We start from the raw sequence: 24,130 nt of genomic DNA, 5'->3' as shown, positions 1-24,130 counted from the left end.
CTGAAGATCTCACCTGGGCTGTACACACTGGCTGCATAGCAAAAAAAACACAACAGTCTCTCTTCCACCTCAGGCAACTGAAGAAGTTCAGCATGAGTCCTCAAAACCTCAAGACCTTCTACAGGGGCACCATTGATAGCATCCTGACTAGCTATATCACCACCTGGTACGGGAATTGCACCAACCTTGATTACTGGGCACTGTAGAGACTGGTACGGACAGCCCAGCTCATCTGTGAATATGAACTTCTCTTAATTGAGCATATTTACAGCAGCAGGTGCATAAAGAAGGCCTGGAAGATCATCAGGGACACCAGTCACCCCAAACATAAACTGTTTCAGCTGCTTCCGTCTGGCAAATGGTACCACAGCACTTAAAGCCAGGACTAACAAGTTATGGGACAGCTTCTTTCCACAAGCCACTAGACTTAAAGTTCACGTTTCTGGACATTACAATAGAATCATAACGCAAAGATTTTTACTCCCTCATGTTGTGGAATGGATGTAAGATTTAAGTAAATTCAAATTCAAATCTTTGGAATGAGGAAGAAAACCAGAGCACATTAGGAAACTCACACAGTCACGGGCAGAACATACATAGTCCTTACAGACAGTGGCAGAATTGAACGGGGGTCGCAGGCACTGTAATAGCATTACGCTATCATGCTGTCCTTGTAATGGATTTAACAAGATTCACATGATAGACTGATCCAGGTGAGTTAAGTCACATGGGAGCAAGAGTGTTGGCAAATTGGACACAAAATTGGCTTGGCCGTAGAAAATAGAGCTTCCAGGGGTCCTATCATGGCATCAAACATGCAAGCCTACAGTTCCATTTCCAATATTGAGTATGGCATGTTGGAGCATTGGAAACAACATAATTTCAGTCAGAGTGTGTTGTTCACTTGGATTTACAGAAGGCCTTTGACAAGGTGCTGCACATGAGGTTGTTAAACAAGATAAAATCCCATGATTACAGAAATGATACCAGCATGGATCGAAGATTGGCTGACTGGTAGGAGGCAAGTTGTGTGAATAAAGGGAGCCTTTTCTCGTTGGCTGCCAGTGACTAATGGTGTGCCACAGGGGTCAATGTTGGGACCACTTCTTTTTATGTTATATGCCAATGATTTGGATGACAGAGTTGATGGCTTTGTGGCCCTGTTTTCAGACAATACGAAGATAGGTGGAGGGGCAGGTGGTGTTGAGGAAGCAGGGAATGTGCAAAAGGACAAATTAGGAAAATGGGTAAAGTAGTGGCAGATAGACTATAGTGTCGGGAAGGGTATGACCATGGACTTTGGTAGAAGGAATAAAGGTGTAGACTATTTTCTAAACAGGAAGAAAATACAGAAATCAGAAGTGCGAAGGGACTTGGGAGTCCTAGTGCAGGATTCCCTAAAGGTTAACTTGCAAGTTGAGTTGGTAGTAAGGAAAGTAAGTGCAATGTTGGCATTTATTTCAAGAGGACAACAATATAAAAGTAAGGATATAATGCTGAGGCTTTATAAGGCGTTAGTCAGACCATACTTGGAGTACTGTGGGCAGATTTGGAACCTTTATCTAAGAAAAGATGTGCTGGTATTGGAGAGAGCCCAGGAGAGTTTCACAATAATGATTCCAGGAATGATGGGGTTAATGTATGAAGCACATTTAATGGCTCTGGGTCTGTATTCGCAGGAGTTTAGAAGAATGAGGGAGATCTCATTTTAACCTATCAAATATTGAAAGGCCTAGACAAAGTGAATGTGGAGAGGATGTTTGCTATCGTGAGGGAGTCTGGGACCAGAGGGCACAGCCTCAGCATACAAGAATTTCTCTTTAGAACAGAGATAAGGGGAATTTCTTTAGCAAAAAGGTGCTGAATCTGTGGAATTCATTACCACACATGGCTGTGGAGGACAAGTTATTGAGTGTATTTAAAGTGGAGGTTGATAGGTTCTTAATTAGTAAGGACATCAAAGGTTATGTGGAGAAGGCAGCAGACTGTGGTTGAGGGAGAGAGTAAATCAGCCATGACTGAATGGCAGAACAGACTCAATGGCTTGAGTGGCCTAATTCTGCTCGTATGTCTTATGGTTTTATTTCCATGCAGGACTTTGAGCACCCTAAGTGTGAGAGGACAACAGTCTTCCCTAGCCTGTAAGAAGAATGCACTGTGCACTTCACCAGCTTGACAGGAGTTGATGAAGAGTCTCCTCCAAATGTTATCAAGTCATAAATCAGTCAGATTTGGATATGCAAACATGTGAAATATGGGAAGAGTTTGTAATTGCCTTCAGGAAGTAGGGCAGAGCACGTGCACCTTTTAACATCATGGTGCTGAGGTTTAGAGGATTGAGAGCTCAGGTTCCCAGGAGTTAGGAATAGCTTGTCCTGGTCCAACCATGTTCATGCCACAGCCAAGTAGTCTCACCAACATCTCTACTTCCACAGGAGGTAAAATAAATTTGAGATGTTCTCTTTGATCCTCACCAATTTTTATTGATGCAAAATACGGAGCATCTTATCCAGATGGTATGGAAAATGCTCTACCCATGACTATAAGAAATGGCAGAGAGTTGTGGGCACAGCTCAGCACATCGCAGAAAGCAGCCTCTCCTCCATGAACTCTGTCTACACTTCTTGCTGCCTCAGTAAGGCAGCCAGCATAATCAAAGCTCCCAACCACCCAGGGCACTTTCCCTTCTCCCTCCTCCCATTGGGCAAAGATACAAAAACCTGAAAGCATGTATCACTGGGCTCAACAACAGCTTCTATCCAACTGTTATAAGACTATTGAATAGTCCCCTAGCACATTAAGATAGACTCTTGACCTTACAAACTACAAACGTTTGTGTCTCATTAGGAACTTGCATCTCAACGTTTACCTGCACTGCACTTTCTCAGTAACTAATGCTTTATTCTGCATTCTGTAAGCACACACAAAATGCAGGGGGATCTCAGCAGGCCAGACAGCATCTATAGAAAAAAGTACAGTGGACGTTTTGGGCCGTGACCCTTCAACAGGACTGTCACTGTTCTGCATTCTGTTATTGTTTTACTTTTTATCACTTCAGTGCACTGTTGTAACAAATTGATCTGTATGAACAGTTTGCAAGACAAGATATTCACTCAGTACATGTAATAATAATGAGCTGATTTACCAATTTACCATAGCAGAATCACAAAACAGTATAAATATTCCACATCTTGGGAGAGAGAAACAGTGTTAGTAATTTTAATCAGGGGACTATCACCTAAAAAGTTAATGTTATTCCTTTTGTTTTCAAGAGATGTTTTCACCATGTTCTGTTTCTATTTCAGAATTTCAGCGGACACAGTGTTATGCTTTTTTTAATTGTCAGGAAGGAGGATTTTGGGGAGATTATCAGGTGAACAGAATTTCAGCAATTTTGGGGTTTTGAATTGAATTGAATTGACTTTATTTCTAACATCCTTCACGTACATGAGGAGTAAAAATCTTTACACTACATCTCCGTCTAAATGTGCAATGTGCAATTTATAGTAATTTGTAATAAATAGTATGTACAACAGGACAGTCAATATAGCATAAAAATACAATTGTATCAGCGTGAACTTATGGCCTGGTGAAAGAAGCTGTCCCTGTTGGTCCTGGCTTTTATACTGCGGTACCGGTTCCCAGATGGTAGCAGCTGGAACACTTTGTGGTTGGGGTGACTCAGATCCCCAGTGATCCTTTGGGCCCTTTTCACGCACCTGTCTGTAAATATCCTGAATAGTGGGAAGTTCACATCTACAGATGTTTGATATGGAAACCCTTAAAGATGTTTTATTTTCTTATAATTCCTCAGTTGATGGATCATAAGGTGAGGAGGAAAAAAACAAATCAAGTTATTGTGGACTGCCACTGTGTGGATATTATGTTTTGTTTCAGAAATTTAATACACATGAAAATGCTACTACACAATCTGAACATAATTCATATTAACTTACAAACCATTTTCCATTTCATAAAACCAGATACTATGCATGTAAATATTTGTACATAAATTAAATGCAGTGTACAGGGTGAAATATTTTTTCTCATTTGTACTTTCATAGCTCTGCAGGAATCAGAGAAGTTCAGATTTTTTATCCCAATATATAATCACAAATATACATATTGAGCAGACCTCCATGAAAGGTTAATCCTATCTCAGAAGCACTGTATGATTTAGTACATAATCAAGGTAAAAACAAGCAACAATTCAGTGTGGAGGTCAGAAAAGAAACTGGATAGAGCTTTACAGCAAGAAAATATTACAACCAATGCCTTCCGAATAAATACATTTTGCAAAGACGCATTAAATTCCATAAAACAGTGATGGGGAAAAATCCAGATATTTATTGAGTCTCTAGGACTATTAGGGGATTTGAGCATGATTGCAAGTAATTTAGGCTGACATACAATTCTGTTTCAAATAAGGAAATCATTATTTTCTTCCTGTTGTTTCACTGCAATCCTGGCATAAATTGAACTTCTAAGAAACTTCAGGATTTACATCTTCATGTATATGATACAGCTGTGGTTAAAATATGTACGGCTAAATAAAAATATGTTTCATGTGAATGAACCTCAGAAGTAACTGTGATGGTCAATCGGTGATTCCACTGGCCACCACTAATCTGCACTTGAGCAGATCTTCACTGAATCACAAAGGCCTGTGTTTGTAGTCTTGGTGTATATGAACACCTCACTCTTCAGCAGTAATCAAAGGTGTGTTGCACACTGATTGATGTCACTACTGGATATCCAATAGTCTCAGTGTATCACACTAATGGAAACCTGAAGTTCAATTTTGTGGTGCGTTCCAGATAACTAATTTCCTTAACAGAGGTACCCATTCATCCATTTTAAACACAGGTGCTTGTATAAGAGGAGATACGTTTTGCACCTCACTGAAATAATTTTTAACAAAATATCTAACTATGCATTTGTCATATCCCTAAGATAAAGCACATCATTTGTAGCTGTTCCTTGATAACTTTTGTAAATGTGAAAACATCAGGTAAATCATAATTTACTTAAAATTTAAATTTCAAAATATTTAAAAATATATCATTAGCTATTTTAAATGCCTACTTGTTAAAGAGCATGCTGTGTAAACAATGTTTATGAAAAATATTTTCAATATTGAATTATTTCAAGTTCAAGCTAATTATCATTCAAGCATACATGAATACAGCTGAATGAAAGTAATTTCTTCCAGGGCCAAGGTGAAAAACATACACAGCACAACATATCGCAAAGCACACACAGCACATACAAGACAGCAAGCAAACATACAGCTACGCAATATCGATATACCCAGTACTGTGCAAAAAGTCTTAGGCACATATAAAAAAAGTGAGATGCTTTCTAAAATAATTACATGAAAAGTTTCTTAAATATCAGTAAATTTACCCTAAAGAACAGTAAACAGTAAAAAGGCTAAATCAAATAGATAGTTGGTGTGACCACTCTTTGCCTTTGAAACTGCATCATTTCTCTTAGGTACAATGTTGAGCAGTTTTATAAGAAAATTGGCTGTTCCAAGTATCTTGGGGAACTTGCCACAGTTCTTCTGCTGACTTTGGTTGTTTCACTTCCTGCTGCCTGGTAATCCCAGGCAGCTTCTGTGATGTTGAGATCAGGGGTCTGTGGAGGCCCTACCATGTATTGCAGAACTCCTTTTTCTTCATTTTACTGGAGATAGCTCTTTATGACCTTGGCCATATGTGGGGTCACTGTCCTGCTGCAGAGTGATGTTGGGACCGATCAGATCTCTCCCTGATGTTATTGTGTGATGGGTGAGAATCTGCCTGTACTTCTCAGCATTGAGGATCCCATTCACTATGACCAGATCACCAATTTCATTTGCAGAAATGAAGTCTCAAACCTGCAGCGAACCTCTGCCATGCTTCACTTTTGGTTGCAGACATTCATCTATGTAGCACTCTCCAGCTCTTGTACAGACAAACTGTCTCCAGTCTGAGCCAAAAATTTCAAAATTTGACCCACCAGTACAGAGTACAGAGTAGGCGAGTCTCTTGACTTTGTTTCTACTTCAGAGGAATGGCTTTTTGGCAACATCTCTTCCATGAAGACCATTTCTGACAAGACTTCTCCGGACTGTAGAGGGGTGTACTTCAGTTCCAGTGCTTTCTGTGAGTTCAAAGTTGATAGCAGTGCTGGGCTTATTCTGATTTAGAAGGGCCATCAGTTTGATGTATCTCTCATCTGCTGCACTCAGTTTCCGCGGCCATCCACTGTGTTTCTGGTCCTCAATCTTGCCCATTGCCTTGTGCTTCTTCAGAAGAGCTTGGACAGCATATCTTGAGATTCCTATCTGCCGCAAAATTTCTGCTTAGGAGAGACATTGCTGATGCAGGGTGACAACCATGTGTCTTGTTGCCATGCTAGCTTTTGCAATGCTGTAAAAACTGATGATTTGAAGGTTAAACTGTCACATCTGCCACATCCTCTCCTTCTAGTTTGGTTGTTCCTCATTCATTTTGGTTCCTTCTACATGGATTTCTGTTTCAGTTAATCAGTTCAGTTCATTCAACTCATTACATCATTGATCATTAGCATCCTGTTTGTTACCTTTGTTTATTCATGCACTGGGCTAGATACCTACAAAGTCATCAAATTTGTATTTGAAAGTGGTCTTTTATTTAATATGTTACATTCTTTAATGCAATACTCTGTACACTTAAATTTTTGGAAAATGAATATTTGGAAATCTATAATTTGCTGTTTTCTACTGACACACTAAAGCAGAAATCAAAAAATAAACATCTGAAACAACATTTATATTAAAAAAACCTAGCGTGCCAAGGCTTTTGCACAGTACTGCAAATAGCCCAAGTCTCTGAGTGATATGTCCCACAAATAGATGGTACATGGGCATGGTAAGAAAAAGCAATTCCTGGCAGTCCACTGATGAACGCACGCACTTATGCATGCATGCATTTCAGCTTGTCATTCCACCGATCAATCACTGGGGGGCGGCGTGGACAGGAGAGGCCGGCCCCCAACCCAGCATGGAGGCCGTGCTACACCACTTCCGCCACCTCCTCTCCTGGACTGTAGCAACAGGCAAACCCATGGCTCGAGGTCTAGTCCTCGCTGCAACTGAGACCACACAGCTCTCCTGCCATCTATCGCACCAACAGACAATGGAAGCGGCCTTGTCTCATCTTACATTATCAATGCCCAACAGGGTCTTGTGATTGCAAGAGAAATGTCCAAGACGTTCAGCCACTGTTACACTGCACGCCGCCTTCATGAACCAAGTCCGATGCCTTAAATGCCTTTCTACAGCAGGCAGCAGCATGGCCCGCCCCAAGTCCAGCTCCTCCAGCTCCTCTGCCAGTGAGCAGTTCACAAATGAAGTAGACCTTCTGCACCCAAAGTTTTTAAAGCCCAGCATTCCCTTTCAATCATAAAAAAAATATGTTTAAAAAGACAAAAACACCTTTGGCTGGCTGCTTCTGAGCACACTGCCATCTTAAATGGCATAAAAAGCCTGCATTCAGTAAACCGATATCTGAACCATATAGGAAAATTATTTAAGCAATTGAAGTCTTTCTTTTCCAAAAGCATAACATTATTGATTTCAATATAACTGTCACAACCATGTATTGTGAAAAGTTGTCATTTGACTGACAGTCATTTCAATTGAGTATAAAACTTCTATAAAAACTAGCCTCATTCTTAATATCTGTTTCTGCTGTATTCACACCTTTCAGTATCTGTGTTGTATCTGAAGCTTATTGTGGCTACGTTCAGGATTTCACAATTGACAAACTGAACCATTAATGAAAACCTAGAAAATTGACTTTTTTGAACTTTACATTTCCAATTGCATTAATCTCTAAATTAATATTATGTGACTGTGCTTCATACTGGATAGAATAATTTATGTTAGCATGAATAAGTAATAATGTGTGCTATAAATATTCAAATTTGATATACAGTATCATACCCTGGGATTTTTTTTAACACTATTTAATGATTAATAGTCACATTTCTTCCTGTATGCCAAGTCAATATTAAATCATTTAGAATCATTAGAAATTAGATGAGGTTTAAGGCAAATATATTGAAATTCTTTCCAATGGTCCATTTTTCAATGGCCTGCACTATTACCTACACACAATTTGGAAGGTTCATTATATTTGCATTCTTCATATGAGAAAGTCTGTTTGGCCTTGTATTTTCCTAATACATTACAATTTTACTTTGAAACACTTGATTCAAGCGATTGTTTTTGAATGATTCAAATGGATGAGCCACCAACGACAATATGACGCTTGTCAATAAAAAGTCCATTAGCTGAAAAGCATAAGCAAGATTTTAATTTCTGTCAAAATACAGGTTACAAAGTAAAATTAAAGAGGAAATCAGTCACAATTAATGTTGTTGCGTGAATGAAGTCACCGGAGGGAATTACTGGCAGATACAAAACAGCTACTTTATTCAACAAAACATGGCACAGCAGGCATCATATTGAGATGCTTTCAGTCAAAAGGTCTGTTGGCCCAACATGGGGCTCGATAATTTATGTGCCAAACATCAAAGGACAGTTCCATATTTACAAAATATGGTTAACACTTTCTTTGAAACTACATACAACCTCCTGATTCGCATCCACACCACAAACATCAAAATTAATTTTAATCAGCATTGTCTGGTCTGGGATCCACTACTTTTAGGAACCTATTGTTCAGCAGTGCACTCCAAATTAAATCCACAATACATATTCAGATGTGAAGAGTAGTAACGAAAGCCAATTGCTAAACATAAATGTCCTAATCCCAAAAATCGCTCTAAGAATTATTATGTTTATTTTTGAATTGTTTCTACTCCTGATAATCAAATCCTTCAGTCTTCTTCTATATCTTTCTTCCTTATAACTTCAAAATTCTGAATTAATGCCATTTTTCTGTTAGGAAAGAAACAACATTCTTTTTTTTTTGGAATTGTTAGGTATCACTGCTGCTTCTCTTTTGTTTAAAATCTCCATTGCCTAATCTCATAATTCAAGTTCTTGATGACCAAAACCATTCTCGTTGCTTACCTCACTACTGTCTCAAGAGAAACATTACCTGAACTATGATTAACCCAGTAGAATTAGTCAGATAGTGCCAACAGACAATACAAGAATTAATTAGTTTAGATTGCAGTCACTGGCAAGGAAGTTCCTAGTGATGTATGCTTGTTAGCACTTGTGGTAATTGAAATTAAGTAAATATGTCAAAGAGATTTACTATGGTAACATTGCCCACTTTTCAGTGCACACTACATGTCAGCAGAATCACAAAAGTTTAAAACAATTTTTAAATATCAGAGTTATCTTGTGGAACAAGGAAGTTTAAGTGTTGAATGTATTTTCTTAATACATGACAATTTTACTTGAAGAACCTGAGTCATGCAATTATTTTCAAATGATTCAAATGCATTGAGCTATCAACGACAACATGATGCATGCCGATAAAGCACTTTAGTTGAAAAGTATAAGCAAGATATTCACTTCTGTCAAAATTGAGATTATAAAGTAAAATAAAAGACAATCAGCCATCATGGCTACTTATGCAGGAGCAATGGAAATACCCCACCAGCTCCTTGGACTTGTAGCAACCAACAAAATGCACAGTAAACCTCAAAAACATTAAAGCAAGTAAGATGTCTGACAATCTTACACCACAGAGCTAGTTTCCCTTCCACACCCAAGGGAACTTCCTGGCTTTGATATGCATCTTATCTTATCGCCTACCACAATTCAGACAAGCTCCAGGATGCAGGTAAATATATCAGCAAGCCACCAAGACATTTTGTTTTCCTTCTACATGCTGCATGTATGGTCAATCTCACACCCACAGTGAAAGAAATAACAGTACTGCATCTTTTTACCATGAGAAACTAGTTGTAATCATGATGCTACTAACGTCAGTGTTTCAATTCGTACTTGCGAAAAAAAAACTTCCTTATGAAATGCAAAAAAAAAGCAAAAAAAGTCTGCAACAAACTGAACAGCTTGGAAATCAAAGACATCATCACCATTCAAAAGAATAGCTAAGAATGGTTAATATCTTAGTTTTATTTTGGTAAGACAAAGCAGACCAAAACATACACAAAAATGTTAAGTCCCCAGGGAGTGTTATAAAACAGAAAAACCTTGGATACAAATATGTATTTCCTTGAAAGAGACAGCACATGTAAACAGGGTGATGAAGACTATATTTGGTCTGCTTCCCTTCAATAGTTGGCCCACCGTTGATCGGGGTTGACAATGGATGCTGTGTCCTAGCTGTCTATGCAAGCCAAGGCAGTACAATATAAAGCAGGCTTCCCCTCTCCAGAAGCTGATGAATCTGAAGGAATGCCAGAGACCGATACAGTTTCACAGGGGAATGCCAGTCAGCCTTTTTCTCTGGCTTACTCCCAAAGTCTTCCGTGTGAGTGAGTGGGTATAGGCACAAGGCAGCGGAGGTTTGAGGTCTGAGTTTTCCTTCTCCTAGCAGAGCTGTCAACCTCAGCTACTGAGCCTTATCTGTTCCATCTTGCCTTCATCAGTCAGAACATTGAGTACAATAGTTCAGATGTCTAATTGCAGTTGTACAAGATATTGATAAGGCCACATTTGGAGTACAATTCTGGTTGCCCTACTGTAGAAAAGGGTGTCAGTAAACTGGGAAGGCTGAAAATAGAAGATTTACAAAGCAAGTGGGACAAGTGCTGCACCTGCCCCTTCACCTCTTCCCTCACCACCTTTCAGGGCCCTGAAAAGTCCTTCTAGGTGAGGCAACAGTTCACCTGCAAGTCTATTAGGTGCGCCTGGTGCAGCCTCATCTACATTGGTGAGATCCATTGTAGATTGGGGGACCAATTTATCGAGCACCTTTGCTCCACCAGTCACAACAGGCAGAATTTCCCACTGGCCATATATTTTAATTTAACTTCCCATTTCCATTCTAACATGTTGGTCTATGGCCTCCTCTATTGCCATGATGAGTCCTTTCTCAGGTGGAGGAGCAACACCTCATCCTCCATGTGGTCGCATCCAACCTGACAGCATGAACTTCGATTTCTCTATCTTCTAATAATTTCTCCCTGTCCCCTTTCTTTCTTTTTCCACTGCCCATTCTAGCTCTCCTCTTAGACCTTCCCATCTCCTCACTTGCCCATCACCTCCTTCTGGCGTCCCTTCTCCTTCCTTTTCTCCAATAGTTCGCACTACTCTCCTTTCAAATTCCTTCTTCTTTAGCACTTTTCCACCTATCGCCCTCTAGCTTCTCACTTCACATCCCCTCCCCCACCCAGACACATTCCTCCTCACCTGGTCTCACCTATCACCTGCTAGCTTGGACTCTTCACCCACCCACCCTCCTTCCCCAACTTCTTACTCTGTTTTCTCTTCCCCACCTTCCTTTCCAGTCCTGATTAAGAATCTCAGCTTGAAACCTCAACTGTTTATTCCCCTCCATAGAGGCTGTCTGATCTGCTGAGTTCCTCCAGCATTGTGTGTGTGTGTTGATCTGGATTTGCAGCATCTGCGGAATCTCTTGGGTTTACGATTCACGAAGACATTACCAGGATTGGAGAGGCTGGAAAGAATAGGACTTATTCACCTGAAGAATTGGGAGCTAGGGAGCAACCTTATATACACTTATAAAATCGTAAGCAGCATACATAAGCTAAATTGCCAGTCATTTTCCTGGAGTAGAGAGTCCAAAACTAGAGGGCATAAGTTTAAAATGAAAGGAAAAAATCTTAAAAGAAATTGAAGAACAACTTTTTCACATAGAGGGTGATGTATATTTGGAAGGAGCTGCCTGAGGAAAGAAGAGGTTAGCTTCATTTTTCACATGTACATCAAAACATTAAAACAAACAATGAAATGCATCATTATATGGATCAGAAGAAAGGAAATTATAGGCCAGTGGTTGGAAAAAGGTTGGCGTCTGTGACTAAAGATGGGGTTTCAGGGTACTTGGAGGCACATGACAAAATGGGCCAAAGTCAGCACTGTTTCCTTAAGGGAAATTCTTGCCTGCCAAATCTGTTGGAATTCTTTGAGGGGAGGCAAAAAAACAGGCAGGGTAGACAGAGGAGAATCAGTGGATGTTGTTTACTTGGATTTTCAGAAGGCCTTTAACAAGATGCCATACATAAGGCTGCTTAACATGATAAGAGCCCATGGTATTGTATAAAAGATGTTAGCATGGATAAAGGATTGACTGACTGTCCAAAACAAAGAGTGAATAAAGGGGGCCTTTTCTGATTGGCTGCCGGTGACTGGTGGTGTTCAATAAGGGTCGATATTGGGACTCCTTCTTTTCACGTTATATGTCAATGACTTGGATGAAGGAACTGATGGCATTGTAGCCAGCTTTGTGGATGGAGGCAGGTGGTGGGGCAGGTAGTTTTGTGAAAGTAGCTGTCCGCAGAAGGTCTTAGATAGATTGGGAGAATGGGCAAAAAAGTGACAAATGGAATATAGTACAGGGAAGTGCATGATCATGCACTTTGGGAGAAGGAATAAAGACATAGACTATTTTCCATATGGGGAGAAAATTCAAAAGTCAGTGGTGCAAAGGGACTTAGAAAGCCTTGTGCAGTATTCCCTAAAGGCTAACTTGCAGGTTGAGTCAGTGGTAAGGAAGGCAATTACAATGTTAGAATTCATTTTGAGAGGACTAGAAAACAAAAATAAGGATGTAATCCTTTGCTTATAAAGATAAGGCATTGGTCAGACTGCACTTGGATTATTGAGAGCTTTACCTGAGAACAGACATCCCACCTCTCCCGGAAGTTCCAGGAGTCTCCCGCATATGAATAGTGCCTCCCTGATGCCCGCAAATTATATACAATATCATGGAAATCAATTTTTTTGAGAGCGAGCGAGCGAGAGAAAGCAAGCGAAAGAGAACGTGAGCGAGAGAGAAAGCAAGCGAGAGCGCGAGAGCAAGCAAGCGAGAGAGCGGGAGAGAAAGCGAGAGAGCGGGCAAGCAAGCAAGCAAGAGCGCAAGAGAGAGAGCGCGAGAGCAAGCAAACGAGAGAGCGGGAGAGAAAGCAAGCGAGAGCGCAAGAGAGCGTGCGAGCGACCACGAGAGAGAGAGAGCGCGAGTGAGAGATAGAACGAGAGCGCACCATGGCAGAGTGTTCCAAAAAAAAAAGAAAATATAAAACGTATGTCACCCCAGACTACACTAAAGTGTACCCCTGCCTAGTAGGGGTCAAAAATAATAAGAGTGTTGCTCGCTGCGCTGTTTGCAACAGTAACTTTTCTATTGCCCATGGTGGGTTAAGACTATAAAAGACGTGTTGAGGTGAGTTTAACAGGTGTCATTCGTTCATTAGCATAGTTAACGTTATTTAAACTAGCTGGCTGGCTGCTAAGCAGCTACTCTATTGCAGACATCCCATTTCTCCCAGAAGTCTCCTGCAAATTGATGGTGCTACCTCCCTGAAATCAGTTTTTGCAGAGTGGGATGTCTGTGAGAAAAGATGTGCTGGGATTGGAGAGCATCCGGAGAGGATGAGGAAGAATGAAAAGGTTAACATACGAGAAGAGTTTGATGGCTCTAGGTCTGTACTCACTGAAGTTTAGAAGAATGGAGGGCTGATCTCTTTCAAACCTGTCAAAAACTGAAAGGCCTAGATAGAGTGGATCTGGAGAGAATACTTCCCATGGTGACGGATACTAGGACCAGAGGGGCAGAGCTTCAGAACAGAGAAACATCCATTTCGAAAAGAGGTGAGGAAAAATTTCTTTAGCCAGATGTTGATGAATCTGTGGAATTCATTGCCATGGATGGCTGTGTAGGCCAAGTCATTGGATATATTTAAATTGGAGGTTGATAAATCTCTGATTAGTCAGGGTATCATAGTTTACAGGGAAAAGGCAGAAGAGTGGGCTTGAGAGGGATAATAAATTCTTACAAACCACGGAGGGAATTGAGCCCCTATCAGCGGCACTGTAAAGTGTTACGCTGCCATTATGCAACAGTGACCAAGTGGCATTGATATATACATTAAAACATTTAAAACATTTATTGTATCATTTCTTAATGCATGCATTACTAAATGGCAATGAAAGAGGACTGCATGTCTTCATAATCTAAAAAGACCTTTGGACAGGCATAGGGATAGAAAAGTTCTAGCAGGATATGTTCTAACTGTAGGCAGATGAGACTAACTCAGTTCGGCAACTTGCTCAGCAGGGATAAGTTGGACTATAAGTCCAGTTTCCATGCTGTCGAGCTCTATGGCTCTATAATATTCAAGATTGAAAATTCCTAAGCTTTAATACAGTACATAATTATAAAGACATTGAACTTCTTTCCTTCAAATATCAATTCTTCATTTTTCCCTTTCGTATTCCAAAAGATGAAATAAACTGGAAACCAATAAAAAACCACAAGATGTAAAGATTGAAATTTTAATATTTGTGGCCAAGTTTTAAAATGCAAGGTAATCTCCATTCAGTATGTTCATGCTGTCAGTGATAGAGAGATTTAGAAACAATTCCCTGTAAGTACAGGTGGATATTGTGCATTCTCATTGAACACAGAGTAGTGTTGATTATTGAGGGGCTTTAGAAAAAAATGTACGTTTTTTAAATCGAGTGGAATGAAGGGGAATGATATTGATAATATAGTATTTCTGCAACAAAATGGAAGCTTCAGGCTAAGATTTGTTAATAAAATTGTTAATGCCTTTCATTATTTTTATTTTTATTTTCCAAAATTAAAATCATCTTTTCCTTCCCCTAAATATTTAGTTCTTTGATGAATTTCATTAAGGAGATAGAACTGATGATGCAAGGCAAGTATGTCCCAACACCAGTTTCGTCCTTTTAACTGGAAAGAAAATACCTTGTCCTACAAATTGAACAGAGTAGTCTGCTTAATTGAAGTGTACAATCAGTTGAAAACTATGATTGTTATTTCATTGGTGAGAGGTGTGTAATGCTTAACCTCACACTTCAGAGTACATTTATTACCAAAGTATGCATATTATCTACAACCTTGAGATTTGTCTTCTTGTGGGCAGCCACAAAATTACAAAGCACAATTGAACCCATTAAAAAACCCTCTCAAAGACTGTCAAACACCCAATATGTGATAAAAAAAGAATAAATTGGCAAACAATAAAAAAGTAACAAATAACACACAGAACATGAACCGCAGAGTCCCCAGAAGTGAGTTCACAGCCACAGAGCCAGTTCAACACTGCAGTTGGTCCAGGAGCCTGATGACTACAGGCCACAGCCACAGATCCAGTTCAGAACTGAGGCAAGTGCCGATGACTGCAGAGTTAATTCAGCACTGAGCAAGTAAAGCCTCATGGAACACTGCTTCATCATTTGCCTTTGGCCTAGACACCTCCTCAATCTTTTAATCTGGCTCAATGCTTAAATCGACTAAACCATGGATCGTTTTTCACTCTTGGATCCAGGCTCCACGGCCTCGATCTGACCCCAAGTCCACTCCAGCAATGTCCATGTGTCCATACCTATATTCTCAGGAGTCCTGTTTTCCAAATCCTTCAGGATCCTGCAAAAATACCAGGTCGTACAGACAGCTCAAAAGCACAATTCCCAAAGGGAAATTGCAAGCTGTTGATCATAATCTAGAAAAAGTGTAATTAATAGAATAGTTAGCAGTTGTGCTTACTTCCTGCAAAGCATCACTGTGTCTTGCCAGCGCCATTTTTAACAGGGGCTGACCTACCACATGATCACAACTAACCTCTACAACACATGAAATCTGATCAGAATTGAGGCCTCATCATTGAGGTCAGCATGCAATGCTAACTGGTTCCTCGTCAGCACCCAGGCAACAAACCCTGCTACCTACATTGTGTTTACTTCCTTGTTCGATCCAGTTCAGTTACTAAATTCAAAAGAATGTCCACCTGCCAGATATTGTTTATGTGGAACAAAGAGGCCATGTGTGATGTGCCCAAATCTTGGTTTAGTGTCATCTGGTCCCTGGACTGGATGCTGAGTTTCATTTGACTATCAGTTAATTTGGTACTTATACAGGACCAGTGCATGTATATGCAAATTGAAGGTGCACAAAAGAGCAAATGGTAGATGAGCAACACCTCTTGGACATTGAATACTGGATTTCTTTATCTGTAACACACACGCACACATATCAGGGACAACCATCTCATGGGAGCTTCAACACCATAGGACATGTGTGGGTCTTGACTAGGAAAGCTGGCCCTGAATCTTGTTTATAAGCCTGATTGACCTTTAGTTAAAGAGGAATTTGTCACTCTTTTTTCAGCAGGTGAGACCTTCTCCTTTCTATGTGCACCACCACGCCTCAGTTCCAATCCCAACCAGTCTGATCCTTGACCTCAATGGCCAAGTCTTCTGCCACAAAATTTGACTTTGTGACAGCTCCTGCTCATGTGCTCAGAATCCACTCCATGGGACTTTTGTTGCGAATCAAGGCTTTGAGCTCTCTCCATGGTAGTTGATTGCACAGGTAAGCAAGATTTTAGACCATAATAAGACCATAAGATATTTGAGCAGAATTAGGCCATTCAATCATCAAGTCTGAACTACCATTTCATCATGGCTGATTTATTATCCCTCTCAACCTCATTCTCTTGCCTTCTCCCTATAATCGTTGTTCTCTTTACTAATCAGGAAACTATCAACTTCCACTGTAAATATACCCATTAATGTTGCATTCACAGATGTCTGCAGCAATGAATTCCACAGATTCACTACCTTCTGGCTAAAGAAATTCCTATTCAACTCTGTTCTAAATTGATATACTCGTATTCTCAGGTTGTGCCCTCTGGTCCTCAACTCCTTCACTATATTCTCAGTGGCCACTTTATTAGGTACACTTGTACATCTACTTATTAATGTAAATATCTTATCATCCAATCATGTGGCAGCAACTCAATGCATAAAAGCACACAGACATGGTGAAGAGATTGAGTTGTTGTTCAGACCAAACATCAGAATGGGGAAGAAATGTGATCTAAGTGACTTTGACTGTGAAATGATCATTGGTGCCAGGTGGGGTGCTTTGAGTATCTCAGAATCCGCAGGTCTCCTGGGATTTACACACACAGCAATCTCTAGAGATTTAGAAAATGGTGCAAGACACACAAAAAAAACCAGTGAGCAGCAGTTCTGTGAGTGAAATGTTTTGTTAATGAGAGAAATCAGAGGAGAATGGCCAGACTAGTTCAAGCTGACAGGAAGGTGGCAGTAACTGAAATAACCACACGTTACAACGGTGGTGTGCAGAAGAGCACTTCTGAACACACAACACATTGAATCTTGAAGTGGGTGGACTAGGACAGCAGAGGACCACAAACATAAGGAAGAACCAAATAAAGGGCCGCAGGATTGTAGGAAACATCGTCTCCATGTCCAATCTATCTCAGCCTTTCAATATTCAGTCAATTTCAATGAGATCCCTATCTCATTTTTCAAAACTCCATCGCGTACCCGCAATCATTCTTCTAAACCTCCTCTGGACCCTCTCCAATGTCAGCACATCCTTTCTTATATTAGGGACCCAAATCTGCTCACAAAACTCCAGGTGCCGTCTGACCAACTTCTTATAAAGCTTCAGCATTACATCCTTGCTTTTATGTTCTGGTCCTCTTGATTTTTGAACTTGGTCCCCATTTAGAAAACAGTCTCCACCTTTATTCCTTTTACCAAAGTGCATGACCGTACACTCCCCTACAGTGTACACTATTTTAGATGCAACCTCTGAAGTAGTGTGGGTGGTTATGGAGTATGACAACACCAAAGACTAAAGGTATGCACTGCTTGTGTGGAAGAGAGACCATCCCTTGCAGCCCCAGGTTGAAACTGCTACCATCCCTATGTAGTGCTATTCCAGCACAAGATCCTGCGTGCCACACAATTTCCAGCCCAAGGATCTTGCTGCAAAAATCTCACTGTCGACACATAGAGAGAGAAACCTGCTTCTAATTAACACAGCAGGTAATTTATAAACGCAAGTCAAAAAACACAAATCCTGGAGTCACATGTCATCAAAAGGTAGCATTTGATTTGATTTACGTGTCTAAGATGTGCCATTCAAGTAGCTGTGTTTTTGATGTGTATAATTTTAATATTCTATTTAAATGGTTGGAAAATAAATTGTAATTCAGTTAGTCACATTTTCTCACCATAGACACATGTTATCTTGAATAATGAGACTGATAGCCTGTGGGATGTGTCACCATACAGTTAGTGATCTGGCAAATTGGGTCAGGCTGCCTGTTTGCCACTTCACTTGAAATTCATTTTTAAAGTTAATTTTTACATTATTCTACTTCTATATTTTAATACACCAGACTGTCAGTAAAGGAATAAAGTGCAATCCCTTTAAATGGCTAATTAACTTGTCAGATGCCGACACGCTCTGAACAGCACAGTGTCTTCTTTTTCATAATTAGAGGGGAGAATATGAAATTAACTTTTCAAAATACTGCCCTGCATATCAGATTGTTCATACAGAAGTTCTTATTTGCACCTCCTTTAGAAGGTGTTGATTTTTGATAGGGTGCAATTCTGTAGCTACAGAGTCTTAATGTACCATCCTTGCATTTGTTCTTACTTTGTGACTCTGGAAAATACTCAGTGCTAATGAAATATTTCACATTAATGGGCATCACCTGAAAATAAGGTATGAGCATCTGTCTGCGCACATGCTCGTGCATGTATATATTCATAGAGGATCAACCCAAGATGCAATGAAGAAGCGACAAAGAATAATCGTGATTGCTAGCTGATCTATTTCCTCCCCAGTCCAACTGCATAGGGGTCAATTATAGTCAGGTTGTTTATTTTCATTTAACCGTCAAACGTGTCAAAATTTCTCCGCACCAGGGTGAAAAGCACTGTAGTATACATAACACACATAGCATATAATAACTTATGAAAGAAAGGATGAAATCTACAGATGGATTACACGTAAATAAACAAACTGAAGAGCATAAACTAGATATTTTAAGGAGCAGAACAGATTAACCAGTGACACTTTGAATGCGATGCAGCAGGGAGTTCAGAAGCATAACGACAACCAAACTCTGAATTTAAGAATGGTGGACAGAAAGAATGAAACCTAAGATATCTGGCCCATGTGACTAAATATTGTACCAAATAGTATTTTAATGGCTGGAATAATCCTTCTAACTGCAAGGATGCTTTTTATCTATCTTCCATTACCTTACAAAGTTTTAGTGACTGCAGTACCCCATGAAAATGTTTTTGCCCAGATGTGCAAACCTATGAAGCATAAAACAGCTACTAACATTATTTATCCAAAATGTACCATTATTGTAAACAGTGACATTGAATTGAATTTGAGGGTAATGATCCATGCACATTAAATATAATTTCTGGTTATGAATTATTTGGGAAATGGACTCATTAGTTCTAAGGTTGTGTTCAGCTGTATCATTTATTTCACCACTACAACTAATTGTGCTATTAGATCAACCTATTAGAAAAAGTATGTACTTGTGACATCTGTAGCATCGCATGGATTTAGAAGTAAAGTTGATAATTGTTGTGTGTGCATGATTTTTTATGTTTATTGATAAGTTGGCACTTTTTATTCATAGCTACCCAAAAATAGTAGTGGTAATCTATTAAATTCAATACAAAGACGTCCCTTTAGAATAGAGATGAGGAGGAATTTCTTTAGGGAGAGGCTGGTGAATCTCTGGAAGTTATTGCCACAGATGGCTCTGGAGGCCTGTTATTGGGTATATTTTAAAGTTGATGGGTTTTTGACTAAGGTCAGAGGGAAAAGGCAGGAGAATGGAATTGGGGGTGGGGGGGATAATAAATCAGCCATGATGGAATGACAGAGCTGAATCGATGGCAGAATGGCCTGATTCTACTCCTATCGTATGGTCTAAATTCACATACAGACTGACAACGTTTCCTACAGAAAAAGGTAAGAATAAATGTTTTAATGCACATATAAAAACTGAAGTGCAATGGCAGTGCATGCCTTACTTAGAACTAATTACACATGACTTCTCATCTGGTTTTTCAAAATAGTCGAATTAGATCATAAACTTTTGTCTAGAGTAAATTGCAAAACAAGCCAGCATCTTGTTCTCCATCAAGAGTCTTGGCCCAAAGCATCAACTATTTGCTCTCTTCCATAGATGCTGCCTGACCTGCTGAGTTCCTCCAACATTTTGTGTGTGTGTGTGTGTGTGTGTGTGTTGTACTTCATTTGCTACTTTCCAGCCCAAGACCTACAGTGGAAGATTCATTTGCACGGCACCAGAAATCAAAAAGCAATGCAATTTCAAAATTCACATCAACACTAACTAAATGGCCAGTTTTGCACATTGACAACTCGTGAGATGGTGCAGATACTGGACGTCTTCAACAACATGCCCAAAATGCTGGAGCAACTCAGCAAGCTGGGCAGCATTGATAGAGGAAAATAAACAGCCTACATTGCATTGGCACTCTTGAAGGGTTTCAGCCTGAAACGTTGACTGTTTATTCCTCTCCATAGATGCTATCTATCCTGCTGAGTTTCTTCAGCACTTTTTGTGTGTTACTCTGAAGAAATGACGAGGAATCCTTCTACATCTGAGTGTGATGGTATTCCTGAGTTTTCACTCAGAAGTTGCATGACTGACAGTAGTGAAAACTGAGCTACTGATATGATGAAGGAAGCCCTGAACACTGCCTGAAATGGAGGACCTTCATTACTGCTCTAAACACCAACTGGAAGTAGGTAGGTATCCTGGATTTCCTGCATCCCTAGAATCTCTTGTGCCATGAATGCTTGAGAGTTTACATGGCCTGCAGCTGCTACAATTTCTTACGTTTTTAGCCACAATTACACATGTAATTGATTTTGTGTGCTTCTTGAGAATAAGTGAATAGCTTAGGGAAAAAAAGATGTAGCATGAAACCAAACACATTTGAATGCATTTCTCCAGACATAAAATAGAGGAATAGTTTATTAACAATTTATTATCATTTGAAATAATAATGTGGTAAAAACATGAGCATGTAAAAAATGCCGTCATATTAATAACATAAGATGCTAATGGGAATGTTGGTTTATGTAAAAGAAAACATACACAAACGGCTTGAGGGGTGCATTTAATAAAAGTAAGCTACAAATTAAAAGGCAAAAAAAAAACCCATTTCATGCAGCATTTGTTGCTAAGTTTTGCATGTATTTTACATTCTGCCTACACATTTACAAGTATGAAAAGGTGAGGAGCTAGATTTAGGTTAGTTCCCAGGTAGATGAAAGATAATTCTTCCTGATATGGCATTGCTCATCAGCATTATAATGAGATGAAATGAAAATTGCTGGTGCTGTTGATAATGGGGATACTACAGAATGATAGCAATTATCTGGTATGTTGGATAGGACAACAGTACTTGGAGTTTAATCGTAATAAGTGTGAAGTGATGCAGTATGGTGGTCTAATAAGGGCAGGACATATACTGTGAATATATAGACTCTGAAGGGCAGGGGGTGTTGGGAGCTGTTTGAGGATCAATGGAATTTTGCAGAACAAATGCAAAGATCCTTGAAGAGTGGTGAAGAAGGCCTGCCTTCATTAGCTAAGGATAGAATAAAAGAGCAAGAGACCTTGGTATAACCTTGGGCCACAGATGGAAAATTATGTTTGTATTTCTGGTTGTCACAATTTAGGAAGGACAAGATTGCACTGGAGACAGTGCAGAGCAAATTCATTAGATACTGGAACATTTCAATTATGAGGAGAGACTGGAGAGGTTGATCTTGTCTTCTTTGGGCCAGAGGACGTTGAGGGGAGACGTGATGGAGATATATAAAATAACAAAAGGCATAGAGAGGGCAGATAGTCAGAAACTTGTTCCTGTGACAGAGGTATCTTAAGGACATGGGTTTATGGTGAGGAATAAAACATTTACAGGGAGATTTCTTTTCACCAGTTTGGAAGTTTGGAGGCCTGAGAAGGAGTTGAAAGCAGGTGTTCTTATGATATTTTAAGAAATGTTTGGACAAGTATTTGAATTGCGAAAATATAGGAGGATGCAGACCAATTGCTGGTAAATAGCACTACATAGATAGGTAGTTGACGGTTAGCACAGACATGGTGGGCTGAGGACCTGTCTCTATGTCTCCATAATTCTAAATACTTATGACTATGAAAGCCTGATGCTTACTGATCTTCACTTTAGATTTCATTGCAACCACTCTTTTCCTGACCTTATTACATCCTTGGTCCAGACATGGGCAGAGGAGCTGCATTCCAAGGTTGAAGTTTATTTGACATCACCCAGTGATTGTGACGTATCTCTGCTATGGACAGTCCCAGGTCTGGCTGCGAAAGGAACAGGTTTGGGCATGGGGCTAGCAACCCACCTTGTAAATGCCCAGAGCTACAGAAACACCGACGGAAGCACCAAGCACTGCTTCCCTGCGGGATGAAGGATCTTCAAAGATGGGCTACACCTGGGGACAATTTGAAAGACTAGCTGAGGATAGAGGGCTTTACTTTCCTCCAACCATCCTAAAATTGTGCCTTCTCATCTTAGCTATTTCCACCCTGGGGGTAAAAAAAGTATCTGACTATCTACTTGATCTATGCTTCGTCACCTTGTACATGTCTGTCAAGTCAGCTCTCATCCTTCTTCACTCCAAGATCCCAGAGAGAACAAGATGTTTTTTTAAAAAAAAACAATGTTGAGTGATTGTAGACCAGGAGTTAATGAAAGTCAGTGGGCACAGGGATGAGATGTGAGTGCTCCTAATACAAGCCATGAAATGAACAACAAATAGATGGAGGACAATATTTGTACGTAGGTGGGAGGTTGGCGAGGAAGGCACTGGGCCAGCCAAATCTGGATGTAATAAAATCAAGGATGAGAATTCCAGTAACAGATGCATTCAAGCAAGTTCATATACTGCACATAGGTATATTCCACCAAATCCAAGTTTCCTGTCCTGATTAATTTAAATCAATTTCCTGAATTCATTTGGCTGCATTTCATTCCGCTTGTCTTCTAATGAGTTGATTGCTTTTTATTTGTACAATCTACCTAAATCTTTTCAAAACAATTCTACCAGCCTTCACACACTTAACCTGTCTGCTCTCGCAAATTGAGGCCTGTTTTGTCTCTGAGCCCCAAAACTTTGCTTAATCCAAACTGATTTGTTTACCTTCCCCTAACAAGAACTGACTCTGTCAGCCTCGCACAGCACAAGAAGCAAGAACCGAGCACAGCTCCCATTCCTCAATATTACTGGCATTTCAGAGAGATGAGCAAGTAAAATATTAAATCTGTGCTTGCTGTGTGAGAAATAGCTTTGGGGAAATCACTAGGCTAAAATTACAACAGAACTGAGCAGAAATCAAGATGAATGGCAGCTGACATGTAATCTGTAATTCTATTACTGTACCATCTTTGACTATTTACAAGAAGTAAAGTTCAATTCCGTTTCATTTGCACAGTTAACCATCAGAATAGTCTCAAGCTTATATTCACGGCTCATGTATTCAAAAAAAAATGAGTAGCCTAAAGTGAGCAATCCAAGTGGATGAGATGTTGCAACAGGTTTGATGTTGCAACAGCTGAAAAATATATCTCGAAGGCCTTTGCAACAGGTATTTATCTTGATACATCACCTACCGCTTAGAACAAACCTGAATTCTTGCCTTGATTGATGGTTCAGAATCCAGAGACCATGTTGACTATTTCCTCTGATGAGCATTCCCATCAGTACGTGATATTGACTGATTTCTCTGATAGACTGCTGGAGTCCTGAATATATTGACTGCTCTTCATAATAGACACTTCAAATCTTAGACAAAGCCAATTCCTCTAAATGGATTACAATTAACATCGGTGCCCTGGGGGAGTCTTTCACTCCCAGATGCCAGTGATTGCTTTCTCTGGATGTCCATTGTTTCTCCCAATAAAACCTCTTGCAGTCCTGAGGGAATGCTGTATTGTCTGACATGCCGACTATCAGGCGAGATAAATTGATGTCCTACCTGCCAGAGCATTAAAGTGTCCTGAAAGTAGAGCTGCTAAGTCCCCAGGTTTCCAGACTAACACAGTAATCATTGATAAAGGTGAAAGGTGAGATGTTAAGGAGAATGT

This window comes from Mobula birostris, chromosome 6 (genome assembly GCF_030028105.1).
Source record: "Mobula birostris isolate sMobBir1 chromosome 6, sMobBir1.hap1, whole genome shotgun sequence".
Lineage (NCBI taxonomy): Eukaryota > Metazoa > Chordata > Chondrichthyes > Myliobatiformes > Myliobatidae > Mobula > Mobula birostris.
This window is presented reverse-complemented; position numbering follows the sequence as displayed.